Raw genomic sequence first — 22,617 nt, 5'->3', positions numbered from 1 at the left:
TATGGCCAGGCCACGGATTCTGTGAAGTTACCTCAGGAGTCCCCTGGGGAGCCAGGGGAGGGGTATTCAAACATGGAAGTTCTGCTTTTATCTGTTTTATATATTGGATTCCTGATAAAATTTGAAGAAAAGAATCTCTTTGTGTTTAGAAAGAAAAAAAAGCACTCTACAAGGCTTCATTAGTGATCAACATTGTTGAGTTCTGAGCTATGTGACACAGACACAAATATTAAAGAGAAAAAAGGCTTTACCCTCTACTAATTGACTTACATATTCTACAATCAAGTATTGAATGGACGTTGTGTGGTAGGTCCTTAGCTCGGCAGGCCTGACCTGGGTTCAGGTGGGGGTAAACCAGAAAGACATTAATCAAATAACACCACAAAGAAACAGGGACCACGACTATGGTATCTGGCATGAGGGAAGGCTGGAAGATGCAAGGAGGATATATGACAGGCAACTTCAGTCTAAAGAGAAGCTTTCTTAGTAGAGGTGAAGGGACTGTGCGGACCAACAACTATTACAAATACAACTGCTCAATAATAAATGCACAATATAACAACACAGGCTGGGCAGAGGTGAACTCGCCAGAGGGGGAAGGGACACCTCACAATGAAGGTGGCATTTGTGCTTCATCTAGGAGGGTTAATAAGGACACATGCTTGCAGGAAAGGGGAGAAAGAGGTATTATATGTGCCAAAGGAACACAAATTGGGTAGAATTTCAAATAATGACAAGCCATCCTCAAGGATAGAGCGAAGCATGGTTGACTCAAAAAAGACATAAAGTTACAAAAATATGCAAGGGCCAAATGTACACTCTGCTACAAATTGAGATTTAACCTGCACAGCCTGCCATGGGGGTGATGTGGGGTTACCGAAGGCTGGAATCAGGAGTGTGACAGAGTCAGAACTGCATTCCAGACAACTCACCCAGCAAGCAGCGAGAAAGACCAGAACCTGGAAGACCAGTGTAATGAGACCATCAGAAGCTGCTCCTATTTCACAAGCAAAAGATAGCTAGAACTGCAGATTTCTTGGGGTTCCTAGCACACATTAGTATTCAAAAAGTACGTTAAATCATTAATTAATAAATGCATAGGAAGTAATGTTGGCATCCTAGAACAGGGCAAGAATATAAAGAATCGTAAAAGACAAGCAAAAATGTTATGAGCTGATGTGAAAGGAAATAGGAAGTCACTGAAAGTTTTGATCAGAGGAGTGACATAATGTGAAATATGTTTAAGAAAGCTTACTATGTTATAGTATATCTGATCAAATGAATAAAGGGTAAAGCTATAAATGACTTAAGGAAGCTTCCAACAAGACATCTAATGTAGTTCAGACATGAGATGAAAATGTTTAACCTGGTAAGGGATACAGAAAAGAAAAGATAAAAGAGACATTTTCAAAGAAAACCAAATGAGGTCAGTCAAGACTAGATCAGAGATCAGCCAATTTTGTCTATGACCAATCAGGTCATAAACGGTTCAGGTCTGTGGCCACATGGTCTCCAACACAGCTTCTCAACTCTGACTACAGCAGGGCAGCCACACCTGCCCTAGACACTCTGGAAGCAGACGGGCGGGGCTGTGTTCCAGTAACACTTTTATGAACATAACAGGCAGTGGGCTGGATGTCACCTGCAGACCACAGTTTACTGATCCAGGACTAGATAACTGCTGGCGATGGTGCACCAGTCATTAGTATGTTCAGTCATGAGCGATAGAAAACCAAAAATAACGGGTTCAAACAAGAAAAAATTTATTTCTCTCTCATAAACAAAATCCCCAGGTAACAGACAGGTTTGGTACAGCAGCTCCACAATCCTAAAAGACCCAGTCTCCTATATAGTGGGTGCTTTTTTCCACCATCCTCAACAAGCCACTGCTAGCTCTTGGTTCAAGATATTTGCTTGAGCTCCAGCCATCAAATAAGCATTTTAGCAAGCGGATAAGAAGGGTGAAAATGGGCAAGCCCCTTCATTTTAAGGACAAATTCTGTAACTCACAAACCCTTTCTACTTTAACTAGCTGTCTACTATCATGCAAAAGCCAAAAAGAACAAAACAGCAACAAAAAAATCACACTTATTTCAAAGTGAATGGCTAAGTACCTTGAGCCTTTATCATTCATTCTCCCTAAACCAGAAAATATTTTTTTGTTCACCTCTTTGGCCTGTATAAAATTTCTTACTGGCTGAAAGTTACTCAATAAACTGTTTTCCTTCTGTCTGAAGTAATAAAACTATACAACACTATAAACATTTTCCATGTTTAACTCCAAGATATTTGGTTTTCTGGCTAGAAACACTAGAGCTTTTGTTTTTAAAATTAAAGTAGACCCTTATACCTAATTTGCCTCAGGATGCCAAATAGTTTTCTCTTGTTGTGTTCTAACATTACTATCACCTATTCCAAAAACACACGGACATAAAAGAAACTGACCCCATTTATCCGGCTGTCCCTGAATACAGTTCACTGCCATAGTGCGTAGAAAAACCCCAACAATGCCCAAAGATAAAGATCTCTTAAAGACTCTAGTACAAGGGAGATTTATGATGCAAAATTATGTTTAAAGGAAACAAGAGCCTGAATACTACAACCATTAGGACAAGATATTTCACTTAGAACTAGAAACGTAGATACAATATTTCCTTTTATTGAGATATAACTTCACTTTCCTTAAAAGATGATTTATGACTAAAACTGTAATCATAAAACATAAGTTTCACTAAGTTTCTGGCCTTTCACATTAGCAAAAAGAGATAAAAAGTAAGCACCCCAGGCAACTCTAACAAGTTGAGAGGATTGGTCCTTAGGATCATGCAAAAATTTGACATGTGTTGACACCAACTCTCAATTTAAACAGTAATTCAAAAGCTATTAAGCTTGTACTTTGACACTGAAAAATATGTAGACAATTCAATTAACATTTATATCTTTGAAAACTAATTTTTAAATTATCTCTCACACTGACCTTTTTGGTTTTTATTTTAAGGGGATTTCAAAAATAATAAATAATGCACAAAACTTTCCAAGTTGTAACTAAAGTCCCACTTTCTACCCTAGATTTTTCAGATATATCTCAACTCACATAATATTTTTATTACCTGACATTTTAATCAAAGTTCAAAAACTTCACTAGCCAAAGCATTTCCAAAGTTCTGTGAAGTAAATTAACTTTATGAAATGGAACTCAGCTACATATTTTGTAATGAAATTTTATATTACATTTCAAGAAAGAATGCTATCCTTATAAAGATAGCCAATGTGGCTCAGACAGTAATAATGGTAAAAATATTTAACAGAAATGTGAGAAGTAAGAAATATTTTAATAATCCAAAGCAACAGTCAGCTTTCAGGAGTCTCTGTAAAATGCTTACTGACTCTCCGGGATTACCCAGAAGGCCAACCTGACTGGGTTGGGAAGAATCCTTTGGCCTCACAGTGGAGGGAGGGGGGAGCCCTTGGACGCATTGTTTCAGGGTGCTCTGTGTCTTATGAGACTGCTAACTACCTAACCACCATCATGGATTGCTAACAAGATCATTGCAAATGTTTTCAAAAGATATTTATTTTAATTACATAAGTAATATGTGAATATATACTTACTTTTACTATTTAAAATATAGCCCATGGACACAGACAACAATGTGGTGAAGGGGAGGGGCAGGTGGGTGGAGGGGGGCAAAGGGGAGGCGGGAAATGGGGGACATCTGTAATAATGTCAACAACAAAATAAAATAATAAGCCAAGAAGTCTCCAAATTCTTAAATATTTTTATAATACTTTTTTGCTTATCTTAATAAAATATATTATAAATTTAAAAAACAGAAATTTGTAAAGTAAAATAAAAAACGTTTAAAACTCTCCTAAAATTTTTTTCATATCACTCTCCAGTTCAGTAGTCTTTTCTATGAGTTTTAAAAGAAACCCAGCCTGGCTTTCAAGCAACTCTAAAATCTGGTCTCCCCTTATCTTATAGGCACTTACCCTCTCATGACTTACAAATGGGAAGCTCTTTTCCTGCCAATTCAGCTTTCTCACATTTTTTTCCAACCATACCATGCTCATTCAAAACTCAAGAACTTCAGGCATTACTTATAACTCCTGATCTTTTGCTGAAACTCACTCTACCATCCTCGCCACCCACTGAAAACCCTAATGTTCTCAGGGACCTAACCTGAATACGCTAGCCTGAGCCGCGTCCACTCATTTCACTGCACTAACACCGCAGTATTTTGACACCAGACATCGCTTGAAAGTTCTTTATGTGAGCCATAAACATTTCTGAATAACAACAACACTGTGATCTGCTGTTACGGTCTGAATTGCATTCTGCCAACATTCATATGTTGAGGCTCTAAGTACCTCAGAATGTGACTGTATTTGGAGACAGAGCCTTTCAAAAGTTAATTAAGTTAAAACAAGGCTGTTAGAGGGAGCCCTATTCCAATACAACTGCTGTCTTTATTAGAAGAGAAGATTAGGACACCAAGAGAGCAAGACACCAAGAATGCATGCCCTCAGAAGATGACCATGGGGAAAGGACAGTCATCTGCAAACCCAGGAGAGAGGCCTCATTTAGACCTGGCCCTGCCAACACCTTTATCTTGGACTTCCCGCCTCAAAAACTGTGAGAAAATCAATTTTTATAGTTAAGCCACTCAGTCTGTGGTATGTTGTTATGACTACCCTAGCAGACTCGGACAGCTGCCACATGCCCAGACACTTTGTAAAGGATCTTCCTTATATTAATATGCAATCCAGAACACAGCTCTAAGTGGAAAGTGTGGTTACTATCTGAGAAAACTGAAAGAAAGAAAGTACTTTGCTCAAGCTCTCAAAGTAGAACCTAGGTCAACTTTCCTCTAAAGAGCATGGTATTTCACAACATGGTTTTTGTTTGTTTTTTGTGTTTTGTGTGGGGTTTTTTAAATCCTCACCTGAGGATATTTTTTCCATTGCATTTCAGAGAGAGTAGAAGGGGAGGGTGGGGGGGAACACTGATGTGAGAGAGCCACTTCAATTGGTTGCATCCCGACCGGGGCCGGGGATCGAGCCTGCAACTGAGGTGCATGCCCTTGGCCGAAACAGAACCCGATTCCTTCCGTCCACAGGCCGATGCTCTAGCCACTGAGCCAAACCGACGAGGGCTAAACACCATGTTTGAATGACCATATGTAAATAGGCCAAAGATAACATTACTACTAGCAGTGTTGCTTTTTTTAGTAGAATGTTGATGGGTGAGTAATTGATGGATTAAGAAGTCGACAGCCTTGCCCTGGCTGGATGGCTCGGTTGGCTGGAGCGGCGTCCCGTACACCAAAAGGCGGCGGTTCGATTCTCAGTGAGGGAACATACCCAGGTTGAGGGTTCAATCCCCAGTTAGGGCACATATGGGAGGCAATGGATCAAGGTTTCTCTCTCAGATTGGTTTCTCTCTCTCCCTCTCTCTACCTTCCTCTCTCCAAAACAAATTTTTAAATCAATAAAAAACATGTCCTCGAGTGAGGATTTAAAAAAAAAAAAATTTTTTTTTAAAGATTGATTTACAGAAATGCTCAAAGAATGGACTTTGGCACATATATGTTTATCTTGGTTCCAGCCATATTATGCCTCTTACTATATATGAAATATCAGTGATAACCCATAGTAGCCATCATATTTCACTGATGTGTCAAAATAATGTAGTGAAATACGTGAATTTTTAAAAATATTTTTATATCCTTGGAAAAAATACATCTTATATCAGTAACATTTTTACCATCACAATAGGCGTATGTTCACACTGTTACACTTCTGAAATTAGAACACAAACCTTAGAGTTGATGATGTAATTCACTAATTGAAGTTACATGTTACTTTCTAGACTAGAGTGAAAAAAATGAAGGATAACAAAATCATCTGTGAAGCATCCCTGTGATGAGCTAGAGGAATACAGGAAAGGTGGGCCAGCTAACGAAAAATGGTTCTCATCCACGATTACGGTGCAGGCAATGAAGAGGGGGAGCAAAAAAGGGCCAGTGAAACAGCAAGCTTCGCAGAGCTCATTTCAAACATCCTGAAGTCTTGCAAGAAAAAAGACAAAAAGGAAGAGCCATAAAGGATTCTTAGACACATTCTCCCACACACATACTGCAAAATGAAAAACCGCCCAACAGAGGCAAACTCCATGGGCACAGTGTGCCCATCAAGTGGAAGCCAGTCTCACACTTTATAATCACACCTCATATACCGCCTTGGAAGGCAGGCCTCCTAGGTGAGGCATCGAGTTTCACAGCCATGCTCAAACACACGATTGTTAACACTAATCCAAAGTCAGGTCTGTGAATGAGAAGGAAGAAAGATAGGTAAATACTCACAAGAAATATGGCCCCAATTAGAGGACTCAACACTTGCCCTACTGACTGTTTATCTCTTATTTTGGCAAATGAACAAACCAATAACAATCACTGAGTGCTGTGTGCACCAATGGGCTGACCCACAATTTAAAGGACTCTTTATCGCAATCAAGTCTGTTCATCTATAGCTATCCCATAAATAACTTCTATTTCTGTTAGAAATTAAAGGATTTTCTTTGATGTCACAAGGAATACAGCCTACATCTTATTAGAAAAAGATAGAGTTACAACCAAATTAAATTGAAACTCAGACAGTTTATTTGATGAGTGAAAAAGTGATAGATTAATTTCAATTATTTTTTCCTTTAAACAACACAATAAAAATCAAAGTCTGTTTCCACCGAAAGGCTGCCAAAAAAAAAAAAAAAACTACGGATGGGATTTGCCAACGATACACAATTTATGTTATAAAGTTTGACAAGAGCACACTAAGTCTATCAAAGTTGTTAAAAAGAAAATTATAGTCTGTTATGTACCCAAGTAACTAGAAATTAAATCCAGAACTCTACCACTATAAATATTTTGCAAATTCAACATTGGGTTCTATTTCTCGCTAGAGATGAGTTTTACCAGTTGTTTTTAATCAGACAAATAAGGAAGCATTAAAATCTGATGTGCTGATCCAAATTATAAAAGAAGTTATAAAATTATAAAATAAGCTACCCGACATTCCAAAACAGGAAAGCCTTTTATCTTTTTGTGTTGTTGTTGGTAATTATATTATGTCTTTATGGGAATGAGGCTGTCATAAAAAAGAACTTTTCTTTAAAAAGAAAGATTACAAGGCATGATTAAAAAATACAATGAAACAATTTCAAAAGGTTAGATCTCCAGGAACTGTAAAGGCTTTCATTTCACTGTGACTTTGTGAAAAAAGTAAAATTTACAATCATGATCACAACTAAATAAAATCTATTGGCAGCATCACGTTCCTCATTTTTAAAATGGGGATAATAGTAGTTACTGTCTCATATATTTATTATAAGAATTAAATGTGTTAATACGAGTTAAGCACTAAGAACAATGCCTGGAGTAGCATCCTATGTTAGGGTTTGGTTTTAGGATTAATACTCCTATTAGCTATTAGTATTAACAAATAACATTGTTACCAGCATTGTGTGAAGGCCCAGTCTAGTTTTGTCTATTCACATACAACTCCATTCAAGGTGCACCCCACAGGAAGCTCTTCTCACTAACCCCAGCTCTTCCAGACATGGCTCTCTTTTAAACTCCTACAGATGTCTGTTAGTCTGACTGCAGGTCCTACAATTTAATTACATTTTCAATTGTTCACTGTTGTGTATGTTAATCTTCTATAATCAAAGGGATTATAAAATCCTCAAAAGAAGAGACCACCAGTACACTGCTCTGTTCCTTTTTCTGGTTCTCAATCTTCAACTTCTGGGAACTACTCCTTCCGATCAGAGGGCAGACACTGAGTAGCCTTCAACTAACACCACAGACGAGGCTGAACACCTTAAAGGTAGAGTTTACCTTACAGGTATAGACTAGGGCCCTGGTCTTCAGATATCTTCCACTTTAACTAGAGAAATATGCATATTATAAATAGCATAAATTCCAAGCTAAATCACATATAATTCCTGCTGTATGAAATTCTAAAGAAAAAGGAACTGGAGTATATGGGCGTTAGGAAAGACCTAATACAGAAGGACCGTGAACGTGAAGAGTCAGTCTTACATAATGGTAATAATAAGAACTACCAATGAAAATCGACACCACAGTAAATAATTTTCATACAATAAGAAAAATAGCTAACCTATATAGGGTGTTCAGGATATGCCAAGAATTATTCTAAGTGCTTTATAAATATTAACACATTTGATCTTCAAAATATCCCTATGAGGTAGGCACTGTCGTTTCCATTTTACACATTTTACACATATGCTTCACCATAAAGGTTAAATGATTTGCCCAAGATCATAGCTGATAAATGGAAGAGCCGAGTTATAATCTGAGGAACTGGGGCTTTCAGGTCCATGCTCTCTGTCATTATGCTAAACTACCTTCTTTATGAGCGCATGTGATTCTGGCACTGGAGAGAAGGGGGAGGGGAGGGAATAAATAGGCAGAGCACACAATGAGACACTCTGTATGATACCATAATGGTGGATATAGGTCATGATACGTTTGTCCAAACCCACAGAATGCGCAATGCCAAGAGTAAACGGTAATGTTAACTGTGGATGCTGGGTGACAATGATGCGTCTGTCAATGAACGTTCACCAAGTGTGACAAGTGTACATCCTGGCGGGGGATACTGGTGATGAGGGAGAGGCCATGCATATGTGGGGCCAGGGATACATGAGAAATATCTGTACTTTCCCTTCAATTTTGCTGTGAACCTAAAACTGCTCTTAAAAAAATAAAGTCTTGCCGGGCCAGCATGACTCAGCTGTTGAGCATCGACCCAGGAACCAGGAGATCACTGGTTCGATTCCCAGTCAGGGCACATGCAAGGGTTTTGGGCTGGACACCCAGTAGGGGGCGTGCAGGAGGCAGCCAAGGGATTACGTTCTCATCGATGTTTCTGTCTCCCTATCCCTCTCTCTTCCTCTCCCTTCCTCTTTCTCTCTAAAAATCTATAAAAAATATTTTTTAAAATAAAAAATAAAGTCTTAATAAAAATCAATCAATCAATCAAACATACCAGAATTTTTGGGTTCATGCTATGCACATACGATGTACACATTCATGCTCCTATACAGAGGCTGGAACCCTTCCTCTGAGGAAAATAGCATTTATCAAGACTCAGTATTCTAGTCAATAATATCGTAATAACTATGTATGGTGTCAGGTGAGTACTAGACTTACAGGGAGATCATTTCGTAAGTTATATAAAAGTTTAACCACTATGCTGTACATCTGAAACTAATATAATATTAAATGTCAACTGTAATTGAAAAATTAAAAAATGTGAAAAGAAAATAGTTTAGAAGTCATTTCTAAACTATTAACTCAGTAACTCCATCAGATTAGAACTAATATAGCCATTTTGTAGATGAGAAAATTGAGTCTTGGTTAAGAATTTACTTAAGGAACTTGTGAAGGTGAAGGTCTGGCAATTCGTAAGCCTCTTGGAGACATGATTACAAATCCCAAACTGCTTTTCTGTCCACTAAGCCATCCTGTCTCGAGCCTCTAAGTATCAATCAATTCAGTAAAAATTTCATAAATCTGAGTGAGTAGGTTTACCCTTGTGATTTCTGGCTCCGAAAAAAGGAAATTAACTGAAAGCCCAAAAGCAGGTACTCTTTTCTATCGCCTGCTAGCAAAACCTCAAATAGCTTCAGATGCCTCCAGCTTACTATAAAAATACGTCCCAGCCCTGGCAGGGTTGCTCAGTTGGTTACAGGGTCATCCCAATAAGCCAATGTTGTGGGTTTGATCCCTGGTCAGGGCACATATGCACATACATCAACCAATCAATGCATAAATGAGTGGAACAACAAATCGATGTCTCTCTCTCAAGCCAATCAATAAAAAAATTTAATAAAGGTATGTTCCATTAAAGAGAACTCCAACCAATATTTTAATAGCAATGATGAAAGAAATGTAATGGCAAATACTAAAACCAAAGTCTGAATGAGACTTGTTTGTTCCCCATAATAAGATCTCTGGAAAAGAAATGCAAACTGTTCCAAACACAAACAGCAGGAATTGGAGACTAGACCAAAAAAACTGCAAAAGTGACATTATGGAGTCTGTGGCACATTCTTCTGCTCTTGATAAAGAAACCAAACATTTTTCTTTGAAAAGATTAATACAATTGTGATTTTTAAAAATTACAGTTCTCTTTACATGTTAATATGTAAGAGAAATGTACAAAATAGAGACAGAGAAAATTAGCACATTTCTTTTCTATCAATTAAAAGGTCCTAAGGAAGCTAGCCTTCTTTGACTGATTCAAAGTAACCCATTTCAACTATTCCACATGCAAGCAGCAGTTCACTAAGATTAAATTATTTTCTCTGAGGGAGTAACAAAATTTGTGTCTGGCACACAATTAACTTTCCCCTGAAAGAATAAAAAGAATGAATGAATTTTCCTTTGCAAACGAATTAGAAATATAAATCCATCCATGAAAAGAAAGGCTAGTCTCTTAAATGACTTCAACTTTTATTCTTTTCAAGGAATGTGCTGACAAATACATTTAATCTAAGTTATACAGTTCAGAAAATAAAGGCATGTTTAACTACCTGTTTGATAGCATACATTTTGCCTCCCTTCACTCACTGTTGTCAGAGAACATCAATAAACTGCTTAAAAATATTCACTGCCTCCCTACCCGCTACAAATCAACACCCACACTCCCCAGCAAGGCATGCCTCCCTACCTCCCCACCCAGTCTCATCTCCCTACACTTCTCCACAAGCCCGGGCAGAGACTGTGATTTAGCAAATTTAGGCAGAAACCTGGACACCTGTAGTTTAAAAAAGGGAGGAGGGAGGTCCAGGAGATTCTGTTGTGCAGCCCGAATCTGGAATTACAATTAGAATCTCCATTTTACAAATAATGAAATTTAAGCTCAGAGATATAGAGGTTGCCCAAGGTCACCTGGTTGGCTAAGAAGGACCTCAGGTTATACGAACTCTTAAAATAAAGGCCCTGAGCACCTCAAGGATGGGAACTCTAAAGCCACCTCTCTTTACGGCCCTTGTGATCCTCCTGTTTCTTTGTTTTTAGCTTCTATCTGAATGAGAAGGATGAGTTGCTTCAAAAGTCCCACTTACTCATTTAGTTTTAGGCAGAAGCAGTGGTTTTGTGCTTAAACACAATATTTGACTAGGAAACCTGAGAACTTCCAGTCAGAGGTGGAAGGCGGCGTGAATTTCTCCTGCTTTCTGTAGTCTGGCACTAACGCTGGCATGTCTTCCATGTTCCTCCTTCATGCTTCTCACATGTCTGTGCTTCTAGGGCCTTTCAGAGTGGTTCTGGTGGTGTTATTGTAGAAAATACCACCTGGTGCGGACAAAGGCACTTTAAAAGGGTTTGAACAGTTAGAGAAATGCAAGGAAACAGGTCTGACGGGGGAAACAGGCTGTGACCAGAAAGAGGCTAAGGGCAGAGGTTTGGAGTCAGAAAGCCCTGGGCAGACCCTGTCTGGTGTATGGCACTGGACACGTTACTTGTTTCCACCTATAAAATGCTTGTCCCACAGGGCTGTGAGAATTAAATGAATTTGTATATAAAACAAAGTACCTAACACATAATGGCAGTCCATAAGCAGCAGCTAGCAGTAGTAATCCCAGTGCAGTAAATCCTCAATGCCATTGATAGGTTCTTGGAAACTGACTTTAAGCAAAATATGATGCACAGTGAAACCAGTATCACCACAAGCTAATTGATATAAATAAGAGTTAAGTTCCTATGTCATATATCTGGTCACAAAAGCACCACAAAACTTATAAGTAAAGACCAAAAACACTTCTAATATTAAACACTAGAATCTATGTGAGCTACACATACATTTAAGAAAAATGAATGAAAATACGTAAAATAATTCTTTTCCAATCCACTGATTCCAGTTCAGGGTTGAGGGTGGCCAGAGTCCATTCTCACAGCTCAGGGCCCACTCACACGTACATGCACTCACACTGGACATTGTTGACAAGCCACTCACCTCACATGTGCACATGTTTCGTTTATGAGAAGAAAACCATAAGCCCTAGACCCTGGAGAAGATCCACACAGACATGCGGGAAACGTGCAAACTCCACCCAGACCATGGCCCCGGCCAGGAATTGAGTTTTTTTCTAAGCAGCATTATACCAAAGTGAAGTTGAATGAAATGATGTTGTTTGAGGACCTGCTGTAGTATAATGCGAATTTGTGAGTACTGGAAGAATATTGTTAGAGAAATTGTGATTCAGGACTAAAGCCATGAATAGCCAGAGAGGGTACAGGTTGGAGGAGGCCTCTTTACAAGAATAAAATGAAATTGCAGCCCTGGCAGGGTAGCTCAGTTCCTTAGAGCATCTTCCGGATGTGCCAAGGTTGTAGGTTTGATCTCCAGGGAGCAACCAATGAATGAATGAATCGGTGGAACAGCAACAGTGAAGAGATGTTCATTTATACTCTCTCTCCCCCCCACCCCACTGTAGGAGAAGGAAGGAAGGAAGGAAGGAAGGAAGGAAGGAAGGAAGGAAGGAAGGAAGGAAGGAAGGAAGGAAGGAAGGAAGGAAGGAAGGAAGGAAGGAAGGGGGGAGGGAGGGAGGGAGGGAGGGAGGGAGGGAGGGAGGGAGGGAGGGAGGGAGGGAGGGAGGGAGGGGAGGGAGGGAGGGGAGGGAGGGAGGGAGGGGGAAGGGAGGGGGGAGGAATATTAAGGCAAATAAAACTGCAGGGACTGGTGCTAAAGGAGACAAGACAAGCCAGAAAATTAAATTTTACTATTAAACCATCCTTGGTTACTTGTCCAGCTGGTCCTGTCACACAAAGGTATGTGATCTGACTCCCAAATCCTGGCTAACAAGCATATTGCTTCAGTTAACACCTTTGTCCTAAACACCTACTGTGATCCCAATCACGGGGCACCAGTAAAGAAATGCTCCAACCCTCAAAGACCTTATAACCTAATAGAAAACTAAAACACACGAAAGACAGTCACTAGCTCAAAGAAGCAGGCAATCAGGCATCTGGGAAGAACTGTTAAGATGAGCTTATTCCATACTAATACTCACAGGCAATCTTGTACCAGCAAATCTCACTTTATCCAGTTAAAGCTACCTTCACTATGAAAAAAGCACGTAAGTAGTGTTAAGCCAATCTAGCAGGTACAGCTAAAATTTTCTTAACTGAAAAAATATCACTTGCTTAAAGTAGTTCACAAAATGGCTGTGTTTAGAATTTCTTTTCAGACATATTCAATATACATACCATTAGATCTCTCAACATTGAGTAATAAGAATCAATCTAAATTTAATCATAAGATCACAAAGATTACGACTTCACATTTTTTCTACAAAGTCAGGTCTTTCCCAGAATTTGCCCTTCTGAATATCATGATATAAACTATGAGTTCTAATCTCCAAATAGAGCATTTGAAAGAGAACAGCATATTTATTTTATGTTGGACTTTTGCTTGACTGGAGAAAGTAATTTAGTGATTGAAGCCAAAAACTGTAAACTCAGAATTTATTCTTAATTCTTAATTCTAGGCTATTCTTAACAATATGTACTATAGGTTTAATTCTTGCCACTAAAAAATTTCACTTTATGTAGCTTATTTCAAAACTGCTCCAGTACCTTCTGAAAGAGTTTTCCCCAGAGCCATTTTTTTCTTTATATGTTATATGCCTCACCCACAAACCCTCACTTTATTTTTTAATTTTTTAAAAATATATCTTTATTGATTTAAGAGAAAGGGAAGGAGAGGGAGAGAGAGAGAGAAACATCAATGATGAGAGTCACTGATCGGCTGCCTCCTACTCGCCCCCGACTGGGGATCAAGCCCGCAACCCCGGCATGTGCCCTGACTGGGAATCGAACCCTGATCGCCTGGATCCTAGGTCGAGGCTCAACCGCTGAGCCACACCTGGCCGGGCACACAAACCCTCACTTTAAACTAAATGATATATTAAAACAATGGGGAAATTGAAAGAGGTTTAGAATTACTATTCCCTGATAAATTCAAGATTTGACATTTTAAAACCACAAACAGTTTTCATTTTCACTGGGAATCTGAAAAAGAAAAATAAACATTTTGTCTTCTAACGTTGCTAAACAGGAAACAACTAATCCCCATTCAAAAATAAGTAGTGACGACAATAGCACTACTTGCTGAAAGCAATAATACATTATTAATTTTAAGAGCTTACCTATGTATTAAAAATGTCTTAAGAGTCAAAGACATAACTATACTCACTAATATTCCATGGCAATACTCACTACTTTTAGCAAGGATCATACATAAGTATTTGTGAGATTGCTGATATTTTTAAAGTCTAGATTTATAATGAAACAGGGAATTATAAAAGATATTCTTGTAAAAATTTTCCCATCTCAGGAATTTTGATTTTTGTACAAAATACTCTGCAGAATTTTAAATATTCCAGGAAAAGACATTTTTTCAGTTACTTTAACTACAGAAAACAGACACATGGAAAGCATAGAGTTTGTCACTGCAAACCACAGTAATAAATTATTATAATGAAAATGTCTGATGAGGCACAATATGTAAAGAATTTTCAGGTAGGCCTATAACAGTTAAATAAATTTCTCTGTGAAAGTGATTTATTTTTGCTTTACAATTATACAAATTAGAAGTAGATTTCCCTATACATAAATAATCCATAGATAATTAATCAAGAGATTATTTCCCATCATATTAGATTAGATTCTTTTATGGTAAGAATAAGCATTTATATTTTTGATCTTCAAGGAACAAGTATTCTTGTTTTTCTATTTAAAAGCTGGAAAATAGAACAGTCATATGCTGGGAAATCTGATAAAGTTTCTAAATAAAATCCATCTGAAGATATGCTACATCTATTGACACAAACTGCAATTCCACATTGTTCTATGAAGTTATACTGAAAAAGAGATAACGAAAAACCTTCTAGCCAGTGTGCTAAATGGCAGTCACCCCTGTTTTCCCTTGTTGTGGTGCGAAGCGTTCCATACATGGGGCCCACGTCATTACTAGGTCTGTTAACAGTTTCACAGCTCAGTTTGGCTTCATTTGTTAAGCATCAAGCTGCCCTATCACTTGTATAGACCTGAAAAGGTTGTTATGGTTCATAAGGTAAAACTTACAGAAGCATACAGCTGCTGTTCACATTCTCAAAGCAGTCTGTTAGAGTAATGATGTCACGGAAAAAGGCTGGAATGTATTACATGTCCCAGACAGCCGAGCCATTCAATCTCTCCAGTCAATGCAGGTACCCAGGTTGCACCATAAACATTATGGTAGCACTACAATAAGGCAAAAAGTTCATTTAAAACATAAAAATCCCTGAGGGAAGGTAACTAGCGCCTCTATAGTTCTGCCTTTAGGAAGCCTCACTTACCACTGGAACAACATCACTATCTCGCAGTCTCATACCCTACTGTGAACCAGAAAGCTTTGCAGAAATTAGGCCCTTGAAGGAAACTATACAAGTTCATCTAAACAAATAAAACTATTTCCCTTTACTTATCATATATATTTATATAGGAAGCACAATGGATTGAATCCTGGTCTTCAAAGAAATGCAAAGCAATAATACATTATTAATTTTAAGAGCGTACCTATGTATTAAAAATGGCACCGAATGTTAAGCATTTGCACCCTCCAATAGAGACTGAAGAGGGGGTGTAGAAGAGGGGTCCGGTTTCCCCAGTTTAGTTTTCTTTTGCAACAAAACATACAGACCATTTTCCAAATAAGAATATTTAAAGTGATTTTAGAAAAACATGAATATTTTTAAAGTTTGCACTCTTTACATTTGTCCCATTTTAACTATTTTAGTGAAATTCCAAATTAGAGAAAAGAGAAACTCTGATCAACTATGTAAATTATAACTATTACAATTATTTGAATGCTCAAGATAAAAACAGAACAGATGCAGGGCATTGAAAAAGTCCTAAATTCTAGTCCCAAATCTGCCACTGATTGTTTAATCTTGAAAAAATTATTTAACAGCATTCAATTTTAGTCTCCAGAACTTCAAAATGAAGACCATGACAAACAATGATATATGAAGCTCCAAGTTCCACAACAGCATTTCTCATCCTACAGTCATTAGGAATGGGAGAGCCAAGCATGGGAATGATGACATCTAAACTATTCTTGCTCAATGTGAGGCACTGTCTTAAGCACTGTACACGTATTAATTCATTTAACCTTAAATAAACCTATGTTGTAGGTCCTGCTATTATCTTCATTTAGAGGTAAAGACATTGAGGAACAGCCAATTGAAGTAGCTTACCCAATGTCACGGAAGTAGTGCACGGAAGAGCGAGAATTCACATACAGGCTGACTAACTCTGGGGCCAGCTTTTTCCACCACCACGCTAGACTCATATCCTCGCATATTCTTTGGGATGGAGAGTTCTGGTTGTTTTAATTTTAGTAAATAGGAAAAGTCAGAATTTAATAGTGGAAGGTTTAACGATTGAGGATATTGCAGTGCCTTGGATCACAGCAGTTTTACAACCCAGTGCTGTAGAGAAGCAGAGAAAGTGTAAGGTATTTCCCTTAGTTCCTGATCAGTTTTATTCTGTCCATAAAATATAAACATATTTTCAATGTTACAAATAAGACCATTTTATCTTCATGGACATCCTGTATCTAATGCCTGCAACTCTAAGGCAACACTTCTTAACACCTGCTTATATTTGGAGTTGTACTGAGGCTAGAATTCAATCCAATAATGGTGTGCCATAAAGTAACAGCAATAGTTAAATCTGATATTAGCTATAAGGTGACATTTAAACATGGTATCTGTTACAAATAACTACAGTTTGAAAATGAGATGTTTTGGGCATGATTATTTATAGCTGAAGGCAAACTCTACTTATCACCATGGGAAACGGCTTTGTTTAATGTACTGCCTATTGAGACTGGTGTATTTGGTGGATTAATAATAAGTAAACAAAGGATAGTTTAATCTCAGTAGCGTGAAACATAAATACTCAAGAAGTTCTAAAGTTTGTTTAATATCTTGACAAAAGTGTGATATACTCATAAAATTTCCTACACGTTCCCAATCAGTCATATGATCGCTAACCAGGTACCTTTGCAGATAGGAAAGACCTTATAATTTTTTTACTTTTCATCAAAGAGGCAAAATATAAGAGATCTTTCCCTCCATTTTAATAAGCCACCTAGCTCTAAAATTCTGAGAACTCAAGCTCTTACATGGTATCTTCAAGCAGCTGTGAAAATAAAATTATTCTGACTCCATTTAAATTCCTTCTTGCCACAACATAAATATGCGTGCCAAAATATACAAGATTAAAAGAAAAATCCATTTATCAGCATGAGAGCTACACACAAAACAATCCCAGTCCTCCCACTTCTTCCTTCTTTGGGCCCCGCAACAACATGCAGGTACACCTCCAAACAGACTGGCTCTTCTGTCTGCCGGTCTTTCGCTGTGCCAGAAAACTATGTAATCAGAGAACTCCTTTTACAGTAAACAGCCACAATACAAGGTAAGTGTGGAAATAGATTCTAAATCATTCGAAACGTTTTGGGCACAGCTGGCAGAACACCTGTTGGAAATGGATGAGTGATATTTGAAACACAAAACAACAGAAGCCAAGGGCTGTTCACACAACTTTTGCTGCACACTTTTCAGCATCAACAATTCAAAGCGTATTGAAAGACTCTGATGAAAAAGCAACGGACTAGAATTAGGTGAGCGTTTTGTTTTTCTTCTTGAAAACACAGAGCAACCCGTTGAAAATAAGCTCACAAAAATGAACAGTTACCAATTCCACCATCTCACAGATAAGTGAAAAATGTCTACAAAAATGTTATGTTAACTCTTCTTTCTTTTATTTGTTTATGTTGCCCATACAACCCGCTAACTTTCGTAGCACTTTCTATCTTTTTAAATGTCTAAATATATTTTACAAATAAAAATAGAAAATACATATGAAGACAGTATTAATTTTACCTTTACCATTTTGAACTATTAAATGTTTATTCACTCAAAGTAAGTAACCAGTTTCTTTTTTCTCTTTTATCGCCTATGGGAGAGCCAGGGTTCAAGTTTTACAACTAAAATATAGAAGGTACTTGAAGCAAGAACCTAGTTGAATTTCAGAGGATTATCACCAAACAAAAATATAAAATATGTTTTCATCATTAAAAGTCCCAACAGTCGAATGAAGGATCTGACCTTCTACCTCTGAGAACTCATTTCCAACCAATCAATAAGCATTTACTGTACTGTTATAATGCACCCACACCACGTACCTCAAAATTCAGAGCAACCTGTATGCAAGGGGTTGGAAAAACCAGAAAAAGAGAAATCAGCTATAAGTCTGTGTCAACCACCATCCAAGGATGAAAGCTTTGAAGAGAATTGTGAAAGTGAGAGTGAACTTTAGGGGTGAATTCTGGAGCCCAACAGAGGGTAAAGTAACAGAGCTTGGTAATATACAGACAATTCAGCTTAAAGGACAGAAACAAGTTCAGTGTCGTTACGGTGGCCTTAGGGCATAGCTGATAATATGATTTAAAAACAACAACACTGAATTGAATAATAATCTAAGTTAACTAGCAATCTAGCAGCCTCACATTAAGGGAGCCTATATGTATTGTACAACTCAATAAATACTACTCTTTCTCCACATGTTCAACAATCGTGATAAAGACAAAAAAGAATCTTGAAAAACTTAAAGCTCTGGTAAGACTACATACATTTTTATCCGCAGGGACTAAGGCACAGTGAAAATCTCAGAAGCAATACTGCAAAAGCCTGAATTTATAAGAAGTCAGATGGAAAAAAATAACCAGATCCAGTGTCTAATTGTATCTTGAACAATTCTTGTTCTGTTATTTCATAAATGTTTGATTTTTACATCATCATCATAATACCCCAAATGCATTAGTACTGTTGGCTCAGTTCCTAGACCAAAAAAAAAGGAGGAGGGAATAGTATTAGATTAATTTGTAAATAGTATCTGATTCAAGACAAACAATTCATGTGAAAGCATTGACCACACTAACTAGAATACTGTTGAAATTCTCCAGGTACTTTCATGAGTGTTGGCTTCCTTCAATTGTGGTAAAGGTATCCTAAAATGACTTTTGCTTTAAAATGTCTCAAACCAAAACAAGACATTTTCCTAGGTAATACCTGGAAAAAGTTACATCAACCTATGAAAATCAGAAAATATAATCACTAACCCTAAAAACTATAAAATAATCACTGAGATTTTTTTTGCTACATATTACAAAATCATATTAGTAATATACCACCTCTCCCTGATTGCTTCTATCAAGGAGTTATAAGAAAATAAGAAAGCCATGGCTAGATATGAAATATGAGTTATCAGTTTCCTTTGGATCTGATTTAAATAACAAAGTTTATGAACTTTACAAACTTGACAAAATCAAGCACAGATTCATACCGCATTAGTCTAGGAAAATTTCCAAATATACAAGTACAATGGGCACTCAAGCCCACTTTCAAATTGTAGTTTTAAAATTTTCATGACAACCTAATAATATCACAGACCACCACATTGTCATGAACTATTAATTTTATGTTGAAGAGTTTAGTTATTACCCTGGCTTTAAACTCATAGTATCGGGTTACCCCTTAATGACAGAAGCTGTGAAATTAACTCTAGAGCAAAGGAGAAATGTGGGAAAAATTTAAATTTGTAGTTGTAGTTCTTTTTGGCTCACATACAGAATTCTCTTAAGAATCCACCACTTTAAGCATCTGGTTCCATCATCAATTTCCTTAATCATTTGTTGAAAGTTGGTGATTCCCAATTTTGGATCTCAGAGCCTTAAAAAATATTTTTACTTCTCAAATGGTAGAGGGGACACAGTGATTAAAAGTTCAGATTATAGAATCAGATTGTCTGGGGTCTTTGGCAAAACTAAAAAACCTCTCTTTGCCCTAGTTTCCATTCCAAATAGGGTTGTCATAGAAATAGGGTATTGTGGAGATTATAATGTGCTTTCAAAGTGGGTTTGGTATGTGGTCAATGTAGCTATTAATCTAATTATTTTCTGCAATGCTGCAGAATCCACAGCATCTAGAAGCTACTATCTCCCTAAGTCTGAAAGGCTTCGACATGTTCCAATCCTAAATTCCAAGGACCAAAAAGGAGCTTGCAAAAATGGAAGTGATTCTGGACTGAGATGGACTATAAGTACTTCTTCCTATTTCTCCCATGAGTACAGCTAACAACTCTGGACACTGTATACAAAACATACACAGAAGACTGGGAAGTGCAAAGAAGATGACAGGCTCAGGACCTCGGGATCCAAGGGGAACGACGGGATTATAAACTCCCTAGAATTTCTTTCTTCCTCACCCATCCTAGACTGAGTTAACATCATCTCCCATACACCCAGGGAACTAATATGCAAATGAGAAATGTAGAGTTGCGTATTGTGGCTACAGAGCAAGACTTAGGCGCTTGCTCTGTTTGTGAGCGTCCTGCTCACTTCATCTGGTTTTCTCTTTGACTCCCCAGGAAGACGGAGTCTCTTCCATCAGGCAGTCATACCCAACTCAGTTTAAACCCTTCTCACTGTTCACCTGAAAACTAATGAATCTGACTTGTCTATTTTGTTTTCATTTCTGGTTTTCTTCTCATTTCCCCCAGACGGGTAAACAGTGTTCTAGTTATAACATCTTAGATCCCAATAAATACTGTTACAACTATTGTTTAAAACCCAGCCAAAGAGAAGCCTTACCTTACTGTCGCTATAAGATTCTTCTAATTGTCTATCATGCCACGTCCCACTTGGGCACCTGCATTAGGACTTAATTATTCAGTGCAGATTTCGCTGTACACGGATTAGTCTCTTTCCAAATACCCAGAATCCACCTCAACTTTCATTCATTGTTCTAATTTCTCCTGTTTGATTTTTGGCCTTTTACAAATAAAAATGATCAGCATTTGCCTTTGTACTAAACCTATATAAAGTACCTAAGACTTATGAAGGTACATTCCTCACTATCCCATAAACCTTACCCAGTCCATGAAGCCTGTCTCATACTTAAACTTGACCTTCGCTCTTCCCCCACTCACCATGTGTAGGTACGTGTGTTCCCACATGAGTGTATGTGTGCGTAGATCTACTAAACTCTTAAAATATAAATAATTCATTTGCATACCATGCTGTCTCTTGTGTTCCCTAATTACTTTATGTGTATAAGTCTTGTCCACCAAATAAAATCACAGCCTTACTGAAAAGAGGAACTAAATCATATTCTTACACTATTCCTTCCACCATACATATCATAGTGCCGAACACAAAGCAGGTGTTAATTTGCCCATTTAACACATGACAGTTGAATCCCTGCTAGTTAATGTGCTGAAGACTGGGGATAAAGAGGGAAACAGAAGGCAGTATCTATCCATAATGGGTTTACAGAGCACTATACAAGAGCCATGGAAACATTTTAAGGCGTATATGGAGAATCAAACCAGAGATGTAGTCAAGGCTTGTGGCAGGTAAGTAAGGAAATATCTACCTCTGCTGGGGAAAGAATCACAGAGAAAAAATATTTCCTTTAAAAAGAATCATGATGGATAAATAAAAATTTCCTAAAGAATTTATATGCAGATATGCACAACCCAAGGAAACGGACAATGGTGGGGAGAGGGACTGGGGAGAGGGATGGGACAGGGTGGAATGGGTCACTGGGGAGAAAAAGGGACATCTGTAATATTTTAACAAAAATAAAATTTAAAAATTAAAAAAAAAGAAAGAAAGAAAGAAATAGGGAACAACCTGGCCGGTATGGCTGAGCAGTTGAGCATCGACCTAGGATCCAGGAGATTGCAGTTCGATTCCCAGTCAGGACACATGCCCAGGCTGTAGGCTCGATCCCCAGTCGGAGGCGTGCAGGAGGCAGCTGATCAATGACTCTCTCATCATTGATGTTTCTATCTCTCTCTCTCCCTTTCCCTTCCTCTCTCTGAAATCAATAAAGATATATATTTTTTTAAGAAGAAAGAGATAGGGAATAGAAAGTGCAGAGGAAGAGAATCACGAATGACTAAGCAGATGAACTGAGAAACTACAGAAAATTCATAGACTACAAGTACAAGTATAGAAAGGGTAGTAACCAGTAACAAGGTTAGAATGGCAGGCAAGGATCTGATGAAGCTGAAGGGCCCTATATACCACAGGACATAATCGTGGAGGCATCGAAGGTCACTGAAGACAGAGTGGTAGAATGAGATATCCCTTCCCCTGACAAAATGGTAGACAGTTTGGAAAGGGAAAAACTGGAGAGATGTTAGGAAGCTATTTTAGAGTATAACTAAGAAATGATAAAGATCTGAGCTAAGGGATACAAGAAATTAAATCATAATTGAAAGCACAGATGTGGATGAACACATCTGAGTGAGTAGAGAGAAGAGCCAAAGAAAGGACTCTAAGCAACATTAACATTTAACATGAATCTTTACTGAAAGTCAAACCCATTCTTAGTTCGGGAATAAATTAAATATTTTTTTCTATCTTTAAAATTGCAGTTCCCAATGTATAAACAAGAAGAAACAGGTC

The 22,617-nt window shown here is 37.8% G+C and overlaps 1 protein-coding gene across 10 annotated transcripts in view; it reads right to left on the bottom strand.

Annotated features, from left to right (window-relative positions):
* BMPR1B (bone morphogenetic protein receptor type 1B) overlaps positions 1-22,617 on the bottom strand; it is a 325,971-nt gene that overhangs the window by 157,280 nt on the left and 146,074 nt on the right. The gene's annotated exons all lie outside the window — the stretch shown is intronic.

Source organism: Miniopterus schreibersii (genome assembly GCF_964146895.1).
Source record: "Miniopterus schreibersii genome assembly, chromosome: 1".
Classification (NCBI taxonomy): domain Eukaryota; kingdom Metazoa; phylum Chordata; class Mammalia; order Chiroptera; family Miniopteridae; genus Miniopterus; species Miniopterus schreibersii.
This window is presented reverse-complemented; position numbering and strand designations above follow the sequence as displayed.